This window comes from Cornus florida, unplaced genomic scaffold, assembly GCF_030987335.1.
Source record: "Cornus florida cultivar Cherokee Brave unplaced genomic scaffold, ASM3098733v1 CherokeeBrave_3.0.0_Hap2_Chr08, whole genome shotgun sequence".
NCBI classification, from domain to species: Eukaryota; Viridiplantae; Streptophyta; class Magnoliopsida; order Cornales; family Cornaceae; genus Cornus; species Cornus florida.
In genome coordinates this window covers 73,644,037-73,659,104 of record NW_026775578.1, presented here as the reverse complement: position 1 = coordinate 73,659,104, position 15,068 = coordinate 73,644,037, and the positions used below count along the sequence as shown (strand labels likewise).

The 15,068-nt window shown below is 37.4% G+C and overlaps 1 pseudogene; it reads right to left on the bottom strand.

Moving 5' to 3' along the window:
* Positions 1-13,473: 13,473 nt before the first annotated feature.
* On the bottom strand, positions 13,474-13,572 carry LOC132272125 (small nucleolar RNA R71; annotated as a pseudogene).
* Between the last annotated feature and the right edge of the window lie 1,496 nt (positions 13,573-15,068).

Below are 15,068 nucleotides of genomic sequence, written 5' to 3'. Positions count from 1 at the left end.
CTAAAAAGATTCAAAATGAGAAAATATGAACAACGGAAGAAACAGCGTCAAAAACTGAGTTTCGAACAGAAAGTTATGCCCTGAACAATTTTGGCGGCAACTGGGTCCAAAAACTCTGAAACTGGAGAAAAACGACCCGAACGGAATTCTAAGAGTCCACGACTCCACGAAATATGAAAATGAATCCCGTACGAGGATCCAGGCTCCAGATAAGACATTTTTGCAATAACTTTCGTTAATTGCACAATGGTCCCTACAAAAAGGGTTAACTGCGAATTTGCCCCAGAATGAAAAAAAGATATTTTCTTAGATGCCCCTGAAATAAAATATCTTCAAAAGATATTTACAAAAAACACCCCAAGAAATGAAAAAGATTCTGAAGAATTGTGCATCTATGCCCCTGTGGACACTGGGAGCAACCAGAGTACTTTCTTGCAAAAGTAAAGATACGTATTTTGAGGAAACCATTCAAGATGAAGGCACGTGAAGTCAAAAACCAACTCTAAGCATGAGAAGTGAGGTTGTACCAAAAACTGACAAACGGAGATAAGACGAAATAGGGAAAACGACAGAATAGGGAAAAGACAAAATAACGCATAGTGTTCGAAAAACGAAAAATGCGAAAATGACTCGGTCCTCAAAGGAAGTTGTCAATTCACATGAAAGAGTCTCAGAAACCAATTCTGAGCACTCGAGATGACACTAAGCAACACGAAACAGAGCTCAGAAAGGAAAATTAAACGAAAAAAATTCATTCGTAAAATTTCAGGAAAAAGGAAAGGAAGGCAAATGATTGGGTCGTTACAACCTACCCTCCTTAAAGGAATTTCGTCCCCTAAATTAGGAACATACCAGAGAGAACAGAATAATGACCGAACAAACGGTCAAATCAAAGGACAGCTCACAAAGCACTGAAGGACAAATCCTGAAGTCTAAAGATCGATAGAAGGAACACGAAACCATGAACTGAGACAACACCTCAAACGAATCAGCACGTTAACTCAACGTCAACTATTGAGAGAATCCCAAGACAACAAAATGTTGAAACATAATAGAAGAAGAGAGTGACAAGGCAGTACGAACAGTGACCAGAACTCGCCCACACTTACTCGTCAGTAAGGTAACATGACAGTATAAGGTACTAATCCATAACATGCCCCAAACCAGGTCAACTCTGAGAAAACTATTGATACAGATGACATCAATGTCGAAAATGATCATTACCAAAAGCACCACGGGAACCAGGCATCTGCGAGAGTTGGGGTAGCTAATTCCAAAACTCTGACAACAATGACACTGGCACCATTACGCTTAAGATCTTAGAACTAGAAGCCATGAAGGAAAAGGAAATGAAACGGTGCCTCCCTGGCCCACGTCTCAATCCACCAGACAAGGAAAAAAAGTGAATCGCAGTCCTCTATGCTCACATGAGCCTTACTCCCATCAACCGACAGAATAGACAAGAAGGTTGCCGACATAGGTCCTTATAGAATGAATTTCTCCTATCTAAGGAAGAAACTCGTGAAACAAGAATGCATCCAAGGGATACCACAGATCCTAAGAGACAATGCCAAAACCAGACATAAAAGGAAACAGCTAGTATGCAACCTAGTAACAAACGATCTACTCTCATAAGTAGTAAAATCACGTAAAGCATGACGATATGCTACATATAATCATGTTAAGATGAATAAATGTATGTACAATATACTCAGGTAGACAAGCATACATCACATGCTAAGATAACAAACAGGTACCATGTGCTAAGGTAAACAAGCATATATCATATACTAAGACAGTCAAAGTATGCTTCTAAACAAGTTGCCACATAAGCAAACAGACATGTTGTCAACTCAAAACATGTTATCAAGAAGCATGTAAGTAAATGGTACGACAATACACGTGAATGAAAAATGTAAGGTATGCCGACATACATCGTATATAGTCATGCTAACACAAGCACACAAACATGATGTCACACCAAGACATGATACTAACCTAGACCATGTTATCAAGAAGCACATATACACCGAAAGCATGCATAACAATAATAATAGGCGTCTCACAACATTTAAGCATATTAACATGTTATCATACAAGATATGTTATCATACAAGACATGTTATCAAGCAAGGCATGTTATCAAGATATAAATGACATATCAAAGCAAAACAACATGAGCATGATATGCACCCAAAACCCGTCGTCCAAGGTATTCGAACCCGGACGCTCAGATATCACCTATGACGACCTTGGATTTTTCAACCCAATGTGTCCTGTGATGACCCGAACCGGATCCGAGATACGGAAGAAAAAAAAAAAAATGTCTGAAGAGACACAACACATCCCTAAGACACCAATGTGACGCTCAATGAGGTTATGGAACCCAAAGGAAACAAATGCGGAAGCAACATTTCAAAAAAGGACAAGAATGAACCTAGGGGCAAAATTGTCATTTCTAGCTTAAAAGTGGGTGCCACTAAGCACACGATTGGAAAGACAACGAAAATTTAATAAAATTAGACTCAAAATTCCCTTGATTCGGAGTCCGGAAGAAGAAGATATGGCTAACGGAAGAAGAAGGGGCAAAACGGTCAAAAAGGGGACAACCAAGAACTTCTAACCGGTTAGGAGACCTTCCTAACCGGTTAGGAAGCCAAAAATCTTGACCAAAGCACTGCCCATGCACATGTAACCGGTTACGAAGCCCCTTCTAACCGTTTACATGTGAAGGAGGCAGAATGGGCAGCCCAAAAACCTGGCAGCAGGGGTTTTTCCGGAAAAAATGGAAATTTGAGGGCGTAGATGACATTTTCTGGAAAAACTCAAAGAAGAAACCCCCCTCAAAATCGAGTTTTCTCCGTGACTTGCATGAAAAATTGAAAAATATGCACTTTAAAATGCCCAAAATGCCCTCCCAAGAAAACTGGTCCAGAGGGTCCAAAAAGCTGCTAAATGGAAAAACAGAAGCTGAACTTCGGGATCAATTTCCGATGCCAAGACAACATTTTTTGGAAAAACACGAAGAAAAAACCCTTCCTAAAATCACATTTTCTATTCAACCATATGAAGAACGGAATTTATTTCCCAAATAAAATTACCAAAATACCCATAGGTCAGATTATACAACAAAAGTGTAAAATGAGTCCGTAGGAGGCTCATTTCACCAAAGAAGAAGCTTTGCCCGGAAACGACCATGCACGTAAACGTAACTTACCTAGTAAGATGTGTTATTTTTGGTCCATGGCCCAAAAATATGGCCGATGCAAAATCCGACCCCCTAACGGGCAAAAAGGCAAAAATGGACTTGGAATGGAAAACATGGAATCCAAAAATACAAAATGGAGTCAATTGACCGTTTGGCCCTTGGCCACACTTCATACAAGATTATTAAGACCCTATAAAAGAATGAAAATGGAATTCCCACACCCGATGCAACCATGGTGAAGCAATGACTTGCGATTTTTCAAGGTTTTCATAACATTTCATGAAGTTAAAAAGTTGCATAGAACACAATATACATGTCATTGGCCTCCGGCCTCATCTCATACATATCAATTACATGGAAAGGAGTGTACTTAAGTACACATTACATGCATGAAATCAAATATACATATTTTGACATATAAGTCTACAAAATGACATTTCATGTTAACATTTGCATGAGATGGAAACTAGAAAGCCACTTGACACCCAAGGAATGCTAAGCTTCACGAACCAAGTCTTCCTACCTGAAATATGCCCCAGTATCATAGGGGTGAGTAACATAAAGCTACTCGTAGGAGATGAGCATGCATCGACCTAGCATTTTACAAATTTATCACCTTAAGGTGAAACATGTTAAAGGGGTTCATGCCACCTAATGTCTATATCAAAATAGGACTCAGGGAGCATCCTAAGCTACCTTAGAGTGTTTCTAGCATAAATCACATCGTCTACGCCATTTAAACAATATGGAAGCACGTTATACAAAGCAACAAGATATAGGTTCTTAAAGGTATTAACTTGCAATCTCGAATACAGAAACAACAAAAGTGATCAGGTCACCTAACGTCTATGTTCTAAATAAGTCTAAGGAATCATCCTAGGCCATGCTGAACAATCAAAATGAAAATTACAACTTCAATGCAGTCTAACCACATAAAAGCATATTATACAAGGTAACAAAATATAATTTCTTAAAGCTATCAGCTTGGAATCTAAAGCACGAAAACAACAGAAGTGGGTTATGCCACCTAACGTCTATGTTATAAATGAATCAATAGGATCAATACTAAGCTTTATTAGAACGTCAAAACACGATTTTCAATATCGATGCAATTTAACCAACATTGGAACTCCCAATACAACGCATAAAGCACAATTTCACAAAGTTAACATCGTGTAACTTAAAATGGAACGACAAATAAGAGACAATAAGTTACAACATCATCTAGTTATCAACTTGAAAATGAAATGCGAAATCAAACAAAGTGGATACTCGGACGTCACGCCGGATCAGACCGACAACATAGTTACTTTAGGGTTACTAGCCCATGGGTAACCTCCCTATGTGCGCACTAGACTATATAGAGGGACTATCCCCAGTACTAGAACCACGTCCTAACTATAGCCAAACAACGACATCCCCAAGTTTCCGAAATCAACAAATTGTGCAACAACATATATATCAACATGTATATACAAGATATTCAACTATCTACCATGCACAACCAAATTTGGAAACCTATACAATACATGCTCTAAGTCCACAACTAGTATGATATGATGAATGTCGAATCTTCAGTGTGCGATTCGTTACACGCTATACATGATAGATGTTAAATATGAAGTGTGCAAATCATTACGCAAGACAACAATATATTCAATATTGAAAACATACGCTCACGAGTTTAAATACAACAACAAAGTAGAACTTTTAATTAAATCATGCTAATTTAAATCCCAAGGTTCTAAAACAACTTCAAATAGTCTCAAACTAGTATATACTAGTAAACAAGTCATGGCCAATACAAATATCTAGTTAAAACCTTAATTGACCGCAAAATAGATTTTAATTAATTCTTTTAATTAAAATCTCTAGATTTTCAAACTTAACTAAATGCTCTCAATTTAACATATCTTAGAGAATATGCCAAGGACTAATGTAATATCACATTACAAGTTTATTTCATTCAATTTAAGACCATGTGACTTAACCTTTCACTAAAGTTAAATATAAATTAAAAGTTGCAATTCTCATGTAATTAATCCCAATTTAATATATGTGAACAACTATACCTAAGCTTAATTTTCTAGCATGCCACAATACAATTCCGAGTTGTATATCACCATGAGGATTAAATCTTAAATATAGAATTTATTTAAATAAAAGATTTCAAAACCTAACCGAATATTTTAAATCAAATATATGTGAAGCTATATGGCATGTAAATCAGGAACATCAAGTCGGAATTCAAATAGAGTGAATAGTGCACTCGGGGCAAATTAATTAATTAAATTAATTAATAATTACTAATTTTCAAAACACCTCCAATTACTTTCAAATTCAACTATGTCGGAGAGCATGCTAAGGCCTAATTTAATATGCTAACACATATTGATTTTGAGCTAGTTAAGGCCACACGATATAATATTTTATTCAAGATAAATATTAAATAAAATCTTTATTACTTGTTCAATTTTCCTTAATTTAATATATGTCAATGACCATATTATAGAGTATTATATTACCATGCTATATGTTTAAAACAAATCATTAGCAACCGGGAAAATCAAATCCAATACAAGAAAATTAAATAATAAAATCTCTAGATTTCATATTTAAGCATGCAATCAAGTTGTATAAGCATCAATAACATGTTATATAACAAGAATTAAACCTATAACACCTCCTACCTCAATTTGGGATGAAAATCCCAAATCCCCCTTGAATTGAAACGGCTCCGAATCCAACGAAACTTCTAGGTTTTGTCGGGGACAACACGATCTATATGAATCTACAAGAAGCCCCATGAAAATCCAAACTTGACTCTTAACCCAAACTCAAGAAATGGTTGGAAATGAATTCTAATAAGGGGGAATGGTAGAGCACGTCGAGGGGAGCGATAAACGTAAAGGCCGAAGAGATTTCACTTAGGAAATCAAGTGGAGGAGAAGGTCAAAGGGTGGCAGCCAAGGAGCTTCCATGGCTGCCGGCCAAGAGGTGGAGAAGAAGAGTGAAAATCTGATTTTTCACTTTAGGGCATCCTATTTATAGTAAGTCTCAAAAACTGTCCCGAAAGGGCCCCGCCGGGTCTGGAAACGTGGATTTTGAGCAGACGCACTCAAACGGCAAAACTCCATGAACGAAAAAGATTCAAAATGAGAAAATATGAACAACAGAAGAAACGGCGTCAAAAAATGAGTCCCGAGCAGAAAGTTATACCCGAATAAGTTGGGCTGCAACCGGATCCAGAAACTCTGAAACTGGAGAAAAATGACCAGAACGGAATTCTAAGAGTCCACGACTCCACGAAATGTGAAAATGAATCCCTTACGAGGATCCATGCTCTAGACGAGACATTTTTGCAATAATTTTTGTTAATTGCACAATGGCCCCTACAAAAAGGGTTAACTGCGAAATTGCCCCAAAATGAAAATATCTTCCAAAAGATATTTTCTTAGATGCCCCTGAAATAAAATATCTTTAAAAGACATTTATAAAAAACACCCCAAGAAATGAAAAAGATTCTGAAGAATTGTGCATCTATGCCCCTGTGGACACCGGGAGCAACCAGAGTACTTTCTTGCAAAAGTAAAGATACGTATTTCGAGGAAACCACTTAAGATGAAGGCACATGAAGTCAAAAACCAACTCTGAGCATGAGAAGTGAGGTTGTGCCAAAAAACTGACCAAGGAGATAAGACGAAATAGGGAAAATGACAGAATAGGGAAAAAACGAAATAGCGCATAGTGTTCGAAAAACGAAAAATGTGAAAATAACTCGGTCCTCAAAGAAAGTTGTCAATTTACAGAAAAGACTCAGAAACCAATTCTAAGCACTCGAGATGACACTAAGCAACACGAAACAGAGCTCAGGAAAAAAAATTAAATGAAAAAAATTCATTCGTAAAATTTGAGAAAAAATGAAAGGAAGGCAAATGACTGGGTCATTACATGAAGCAGGTTGTCATGAAAGACGTAATCAAGCTATTAGATGCGAGAATCATTTACCCTATCTCGGAAGTGGGTAAGCTCCACTCAAGTCATTCTAAAGAAATCTGGCATCACCGTTGTTGAAAATTCAGTAGGAGAACTTGTACTATAACGCACCACCACTGGGTGGCGTTGGTGCATAGATTACCGAAAACTCAATTCTACAACTAGGAAAGATAATTTTTCACTTCCATTCATTAATAAAATCTTGAAAGGCTAGCCGGCCAAAGTTACTATTGTATTCTTGATGGTTACTCCGGCTAAGTGGCTGTAGATCCTCAAGATCAAGAGAAGACCACCTTCACTTGTCCTTTTGGAACTTTTAATTATCGCCGCATGCCTTTTGGGTTATATAATGCACTGGTCACTTTTCAAAGGTGCATGATGTCTATATTTTCTGATATGGTCAAAAAATTTCTTGAAGTGTTCATGGACGATTTTTCTATCTTTAGACCATCTTTTGAAGATTGTCTCCATAATCTCTCGCTTGTTCTCAAAAGGTGCAAGGAGACAAATCTGATTCTAAGTTGGGAAAAGAGCCATTTCATGGTTCAAGAAGGAATCATCTTGGGACACATTATCTCTAAAAGGGTGTTGAGGTTGATAAGGCAAAATGTGAATTAATTTCTAGCCTTCCTCCTCCTTTTTCGATGAGACAAATTCGATCTTTTCTTGGTCATGCTGGTTTTTATCGGCGCTTCATCAAGGACTTTAGTAAGATATCCTGGCCTTTGTGCCATCTACTTGCCAAGGACACTACTTTCAGCTTTGATGAATATTTGGAAGCTTTTAAGAAGCTTCATTCACTACTCTCTTTTGCCCCAATTATGAAACCACCTAATTGGTCTCTTCCCTTTGAGATCATGTGCTATGCATCCGATTAGGCATTAGGTGTTGTTTTAGGCCAGCGTATGGATAAAATTCCTTATGCCATCTACTATGCTAGCAAGACCCTCTCATGCGCTCAATTGAATTATACAACAACTGAGAAAGAGTTGTTAACGGTTGTCTATGCCTTGGACAAATTTCGTTCATATCTTCTTGGATCTAAGGTCATTATCTTCACAAATCATGCCACGTTAAGGCATTTACTCGTAAAGAAAGAGACCAAACCTCAACTCATTCATTGGATACTCTTACTCCAAGAGTTTAACCTTGAGATTAAGGACAAGAAAGGCACTAACAATGTCGTAGCAGACCATCTCTCTCAGCTTCTCATTAAGAAAACTTTTAATTTTTCTCCAGTTTATGATTCCTTCCTAGATGACCAACTGTTTCAGATTTCTCATGTGTCGCTTCCTTAGTTTGCTGACATTGTCAACTATCTTGCAGTTAGAAAAATTCCATCCTAATAGTTTAAGAAAGAAAAAGATTGATTCTTTGCTCGAATCAAAATTTTCTTTTGGAAAGACTCAAAACTTTTCAAATATTGCCCAAATCAAACAATCTGAAGATGCATTCCTGAAAATGAAGTCTAAAATATTCTAAAATTCTATCACACTTTAGAATGTGGAGGGCATTTCAGTGCTAAAAAGACTTCATCTAAATTCCTTTAAAGTGGATTTTACTAGCCATCATTATTCAAGGATGCTTATAATTTTTGCAAGTCTTGTGAGCGATGCCAAAAGCTTAGGGCCATGTTTAAAAGAGTCATGATGCCATTGACCACCATTTTAATTGTCGAAATCTTTGATGTGTGGGGAGTCGATTTCATGGGACCATTTCCATCTTCTTATGGCTATGTTTACATTCTCTTGGCGGTGAATTATGTGTCTAAATGGATAAAGGCCGAGGCAATGATAACCAATGACCATTTTGCGATGGTCAAATTCATTCAGACGAACATATTCAGTCGGTTTGGTATGCCTAGAGCACTCTTTAGTGACGGTGGATCTCATTTCTGTAATCGCTATCTCTGATCCATCTTCCTTAAGTACTCTATCACTTACAAAGTTGCCACACCTTACCACCATCAAACAAGTGGACAAGTGGAAGTCTCAAACTGGGAAACCAAAAATATTCTTGAAAAGACAGTTAAGCTGGACTGTAAAGATTGGTTATTACGACTAAATGATGCACTTTGGGCTTATCGAACTGTGTTCAAGACGCCAATTGGCATGTCTCCATATCGGTTTGTCTATGATAAGGCATGTCATATCCCGGTTAAATTAGAGCACCGTGCTTTTTAGGCCATAAAAGGTTCAATTTCAATCTTGATCAGGCTGGCTCTAACCGAAAATTGCAGCTCAATGAGCTAGAGGAAATCCGGAATGACGCTTATGAAAGTGTCAAAATTTACAAAGCAAAGACTAAATCGTTCCACGATAAACATATTGTCAATAAGTTTTTTGCTCTAGGTCAAAAAGTTTGGCTTTTCAACTCTCATTTGCAACTCTTTCTAGGGAAACTCCGTTCACGATATGAAGGACATTTCCTTGTCATTTTTGTCTTCCCTTATGGTGCAATTGAGTTGAAAGACCCAAAGAAGGGGAATCTTTTTAAGGTCAATGGCCAGCGGCTTAAGCCCTACATTGATAGCCCAGTCCCGGTGGGATATGTGGACACCGTCCTCTTGATGGATCCAATATATAAGGACTAGTTAGATTCCCATCTCGTCTAGCTATCGACGTGAAATTTAGCACTCTTGGGAAGTAATTCTTTCAACTCAAAGCATCCTCATTCCACTGTGCCTTGACCAAAATTCTGTAAAATGACTAAGGATGAACTCAAAATTTGCATTTTTTTGAAATCATCTCGATTTTTGGTCCAATGGTATTTTTGGTTTTCCCTAGTCGTATTAAGGTCTCGACAGTAATTTTGGGAATTTATGGGCTTATCCCGTCCATTTTCTCCAAAATATGCAAAATCATAGAAATTTCGGACCCTAAAACTAGCACTTTCACAGGAAAGCTTCGACTTTCATTCTGATGATTTTCCCAGGTGTCTAGGGTCTTAAGGACCTTAGGTTTGCAATTAGAAAAATTTTGGACCTCAGCCTGTCCTCCGATCGGCTAAAATAAAAAAATAAATTTTGGGTATTTTCGCGTCCTTAATACCCCTCGATTCTAGAGCCACGGGTGATCAAGTCTGAGCACAGATCCGAGGGATACAATACAATTAATATGTAAACAAGCAGGAATACAAAAAAGAAATAAGAATAAAATAATAAAGCTGAAAAGAATTTGATGAGCGCTAAAAAGTGCGTATTTAAACCCCTTAAGCTTAGTTATTCTAAAACCTTTATCTATCTTATTTTACCGTCTTATATTGATTTCGTGTTATTTCCATTTTTAGGTACTTATCCCCAAAATAAGCTAACTTAGCCAAATAAGAGCATAATTGAAGCAATTCTGGGATGAATCAAAGAAAGGAGCAAAGTAGAGCAAAAGGAAGCAAAAGGTGGAATTTCAGCAACTTCGATCGATCTCAAGAAAAGTTCGATCGATGCAACTTTCATCGATCTCAGCACTTCAAGATAGATCTGAGCCATGTTTGTCCTTGTTCAAAGATCTCAAAATTTTGATCGATCCAACTTCCTTCTCTGATCGATCGAACATTCTTGTCCTTATCCAGTTGTACCACTCTACCAACCACTTTTGTCCTTTTCCCAAAAATATCTTCAAAATATCTCAGATTTGTTTTTATCCAAAAAGGTGCCGCCATTGATGATCGATACAACTTCAGTTCGATAGATCTCAGCCATGTTCGATCAATCTAAGTCCAAGGTTCAATCGATCGAACTTCCTCTAGTGCGAAAAAGTTAAATTTCCAGCTCACAAAAGTTGTCCTTTATCCAATCATTGGCGAGTATTTGCTATATGACCCCAGCTATTTTAGGTGTCATTTAACCTACCTATATAAGGATAAGGATTACTTTTTGTATCAGAACATTGAAGAACATATTGTATCATATCATATCAGACCTAGAGAACTCTTAGTGAGGAAGCAAAGAAGAGGAGGAGGCTAGAGACACCATTGGAGACTCTTCATCAACCAAGGAGCAAATTTCTTCCATGAAGCTTGCCCTTGAGGGTTGGAGGACATCATACATGAGTGGCTAGACATCCTCTTGGGGCTAGAGTTAGCCCTAAACATGCTTTCTACTTCTTGATTTATTTATTTTGAGGGGATTTGTATTGTGATTCATGTCTTGACACTTTTATATATATAGATCTTGTTTATTCAATGATTTATGTGGTTTAATGCTTCCAATTGATCATTTCATGCTATCCATATGTCTATGTATGCTAGAATAGATGTTCATGTGTTTGTCTCTATTTCTTGTGTTATTGATGCATGTCTATATGTGTTGATGCTATAGATCTAGAGATTGTCAAGATATAGTGCTTAATGTCGTGTTCTTGTGGTTTATTTGATGGTTCATACTCATTGCTTGATGAATTGTGCCTCTCCCTTAGTTTAATTAGTTTAATTTCATGTCATTAGCTTAATTGTAGTGTAGTTATTAAATGGGAGGACAATCCATGCTTGTTGTTATTGTTCCATACTTATGATAAGCAAGTAGCATGTATCTCTAACCTTGTGATGTGTTTGGATTGTGAGCTTAAAGAAAGGATTAATGGCTTAATTTGATATGTTGTGCTATCCACCATGTTGTTTAGACAATATATGCTTAATTTATCATCCATACTTGATGAAACAACCACACACACACACTTCATTGTAATACATGTTCTTCCCCTCATTAATCATTCATTAAAGATGTAGAAAAGTTATGCTTAGTGGTGATCTTTAAACCCCAAGATCTCTCTCTCTTTTATTCTTTCTATTGCATTATTGCTTACTTTAGTTTAATTTGCTTCTAGTTTAATTCAACCAACCGACCACTATTTTGATCACTCGACCTAATAACCCTAATTTTGATTCCCCAACCTAGTACGACAACTCAATCCCTTAGGACAATCCCTTCTGACTCATACTACATAGTATAGGTGTTACGCGGTTTATAAATTTGAATTATGGTGCCCACTTGACACTAATTTCCAAACTCAAAGTTTTGTGCATTGTTTTGTGCACCGCCCGAAAAGACACCATAAATTTTGGCGCCGTTGCCGGGGATTAATTGATTGGCTACGTCGTATTTGTGGAATCAATTAGGAATTAGTACTCTTTTGATCATGTCTTTACTTTGTTTTCAATTTTTGTTACTTATTGTGTTTGTTCTTGATTGATAAGGAGCATTAAGCTAGGAAGCAAGGAAAGGAGCATTAAAGCAAAAGAGCTAAGCAAGCAAAGGAAAAATGCTAAAAGTCTAAAAATTGCTAAGCTAAGCTATAAATTTGGAGTTGAAGTGCTAAAGGAACTTTGTGAGCTTTTTCTTACTCGAACTCTTAGTTAAATCGTCGGCCCGCGTGGAGGCTTGTAATTCAATTCTTAGATAAATTGTGAGCCCGCGTGGAGGCAATTTACTTTTCCTGCATATTATTATTAAAGCATGGGAGTATGAACATTGTATGTGGAGGAAGTTTGTTGATTGTTGATTTGTTGTGAATGTGGAGTGTAGATGTTATTACTTGTTGTGTTGCATTATGCATGCATGGTCGTAGATCATTGAGACCCACTCTTGTCCCTTTAAATTTTCATCTTGAATCCATTATTCAAAATCCTAGAGGGAGAGGTAATTATAGTCAATCCATTTCATCAATGGAAAGACACAATGAGGACCATGTGGAGGACCTTGGTCACATAGACCAACAAGGCATCCTTTACCCCAATGTGCATCATGATAACATGTAAGTACCATTAGGTATGCCAAGGCCATATGTGCATCCACCACAACAACAAGGCTAAGTTCCATTGGGAATGCCAAGGCCAATCTATGCTCCACCACCTCCCATCATATAAGGCAACCAAGGTGCTCATGTTGCACCTCCAATTGCCAATCCTCCCCTTGCTTTAAGAGATCACTATGTGCCTAATGAATATAATGCACCCACATGCATTCAATTGCCTCCATTTAGAGCACACCACTATGAAATTAAGCCACAAACCATTCAAATGCTTCCTAACTATCATGGACTTCCAAGTGAAGAACCTTACAAGCATTTGGATGAGTTTCTTGAAGTATGTTCCACCGTAAAATATACGGACATGCTAGAAAAGGTTTTAAGGCTTAAAATTTTTCCATTCACCCTTAAAGACAAGACAAAATATTGGTTTAACAATCTTAGGCCTTTTTCAATAACTTCTTGGACAGAAATGTAACAAGAGTTCTTGAAGAAGTACTATCCGGTTTCTAAGACCAACGCCATAAGAACCTCAATTTGAGAATTTTCACATGGGGATGGAGAAATATTTCATGAGGCTTGGGAACGCTTTAATGAATTGCTTAGGAAGTGTCCACATCATGACATGCCTAAATGGCAATTAATTCAATATTTCTTTGAGAGTTTATCGGACAATTACAAAGGCATTGTTGATGCTTCCATGGGTGTCTCTTACATTGATAGGTATGAGGATGACGTGTGGCGTCTTTATGAGAGCATGAGTGAAAATCCTTTGCATCGTATTTTATCTTCAAAGAATGGTAGAAATTCTAGTGGTGGAAGAGTGTTGGCGTACATCAAGTCGACCACTTCAACGAAATTGCCGCCGAAATGAAATCATTATCTCAAAGGTTTGATCAATTTTTGTTCAACTAAAACTCGGTGAATCAAGTATCTTCCTTCCCTAACAATTCTCATCATGCATCTAATGAGACATGTATGACTTGTTCAAGTGTTTTACATTCTACTTCCAATTGTCCCCATGGATATGTGCAAAGTGAGCATCATGAACAAACAAATGCTGTTTTTGCTAATCAAGGGAACAATCCTTATGGAAATCATTACAATCCTAGTTGGAGGACTCACCTGAATTTCTCTTGGAAAAACCAAGGGGAGGGCTCAAACCCTTCTCAAGGCGGTTTTCAAGGAAAGTACATTCCACCTCCAATGCAAAGCCAAGGTTCCCAATGTTTTAGATCATCATATCAATCACAAGGAAACCAATTTTCAAATTCTCATTTTCCTAATCAATCATATTCCCAAGGAAATGTTAGAAGTCCCACTTTTGAAGAGAAAGTTTTGACCGCTTTGGGCACTTTGGAGGCAAATACACAATTACTTCATTCTCACTCTCAATCCATTGCTAAGCTAGAAACCTAAGTAAGGCAAATAGCGAGTACTTTGAATGCAAGAGAGAAGGGAAAAATGCCTTTGAATGCCCCACAAAAGCAACAATGTGTTGTGGAGACTCATTCTTCATCGGAAGGTCACACAATAGAGCATGTCAATGCGGTGACTACCTTGAGAAGTGGAAGGATTATGGACAACCAAGTGGGTGTGTCCAATGAAGAGAGTGAACCGGTGCAACCACAAGTTGACACCCGTCTCGTTTCATATCATATTCCTCATTCATTGCATGTGCATGACCGTATAAATGAGAATGTGTTGAAAAGATTTTTTGAAAAGTGATTTTGAAAAGAAAGATGTGCAAAATGATTTGAAAACTTCTTGTGTTGAAGGGACTTCAAAGAAAAATTTTGAAAAGGTTTTTGAACCAAAAGCTCCATTTCTGGATGCCTTAAAAGGATCCATTTCAAATGACAAGCAAAAGGCCAAAATTAATGAAATCATGGACGTGTTTAGGCAAATGAAAGTTAATCTTCCACTTTTGGATGCAATCAACCAAATTCCAGCTTATGCTAAATTCTTGAAAGACTTGTGCACCCAAAAGCGGAAGAATAAAAGCCAAGCACCTAGAAAAGTGGTCTTAACCGAGCAAGTGAGCTCAATTTTGTAGCATAACACTCTCCCCTAGTTTAAGGACCCCGGTTCACCTATTACTTCATGCATTATTCATGATCATA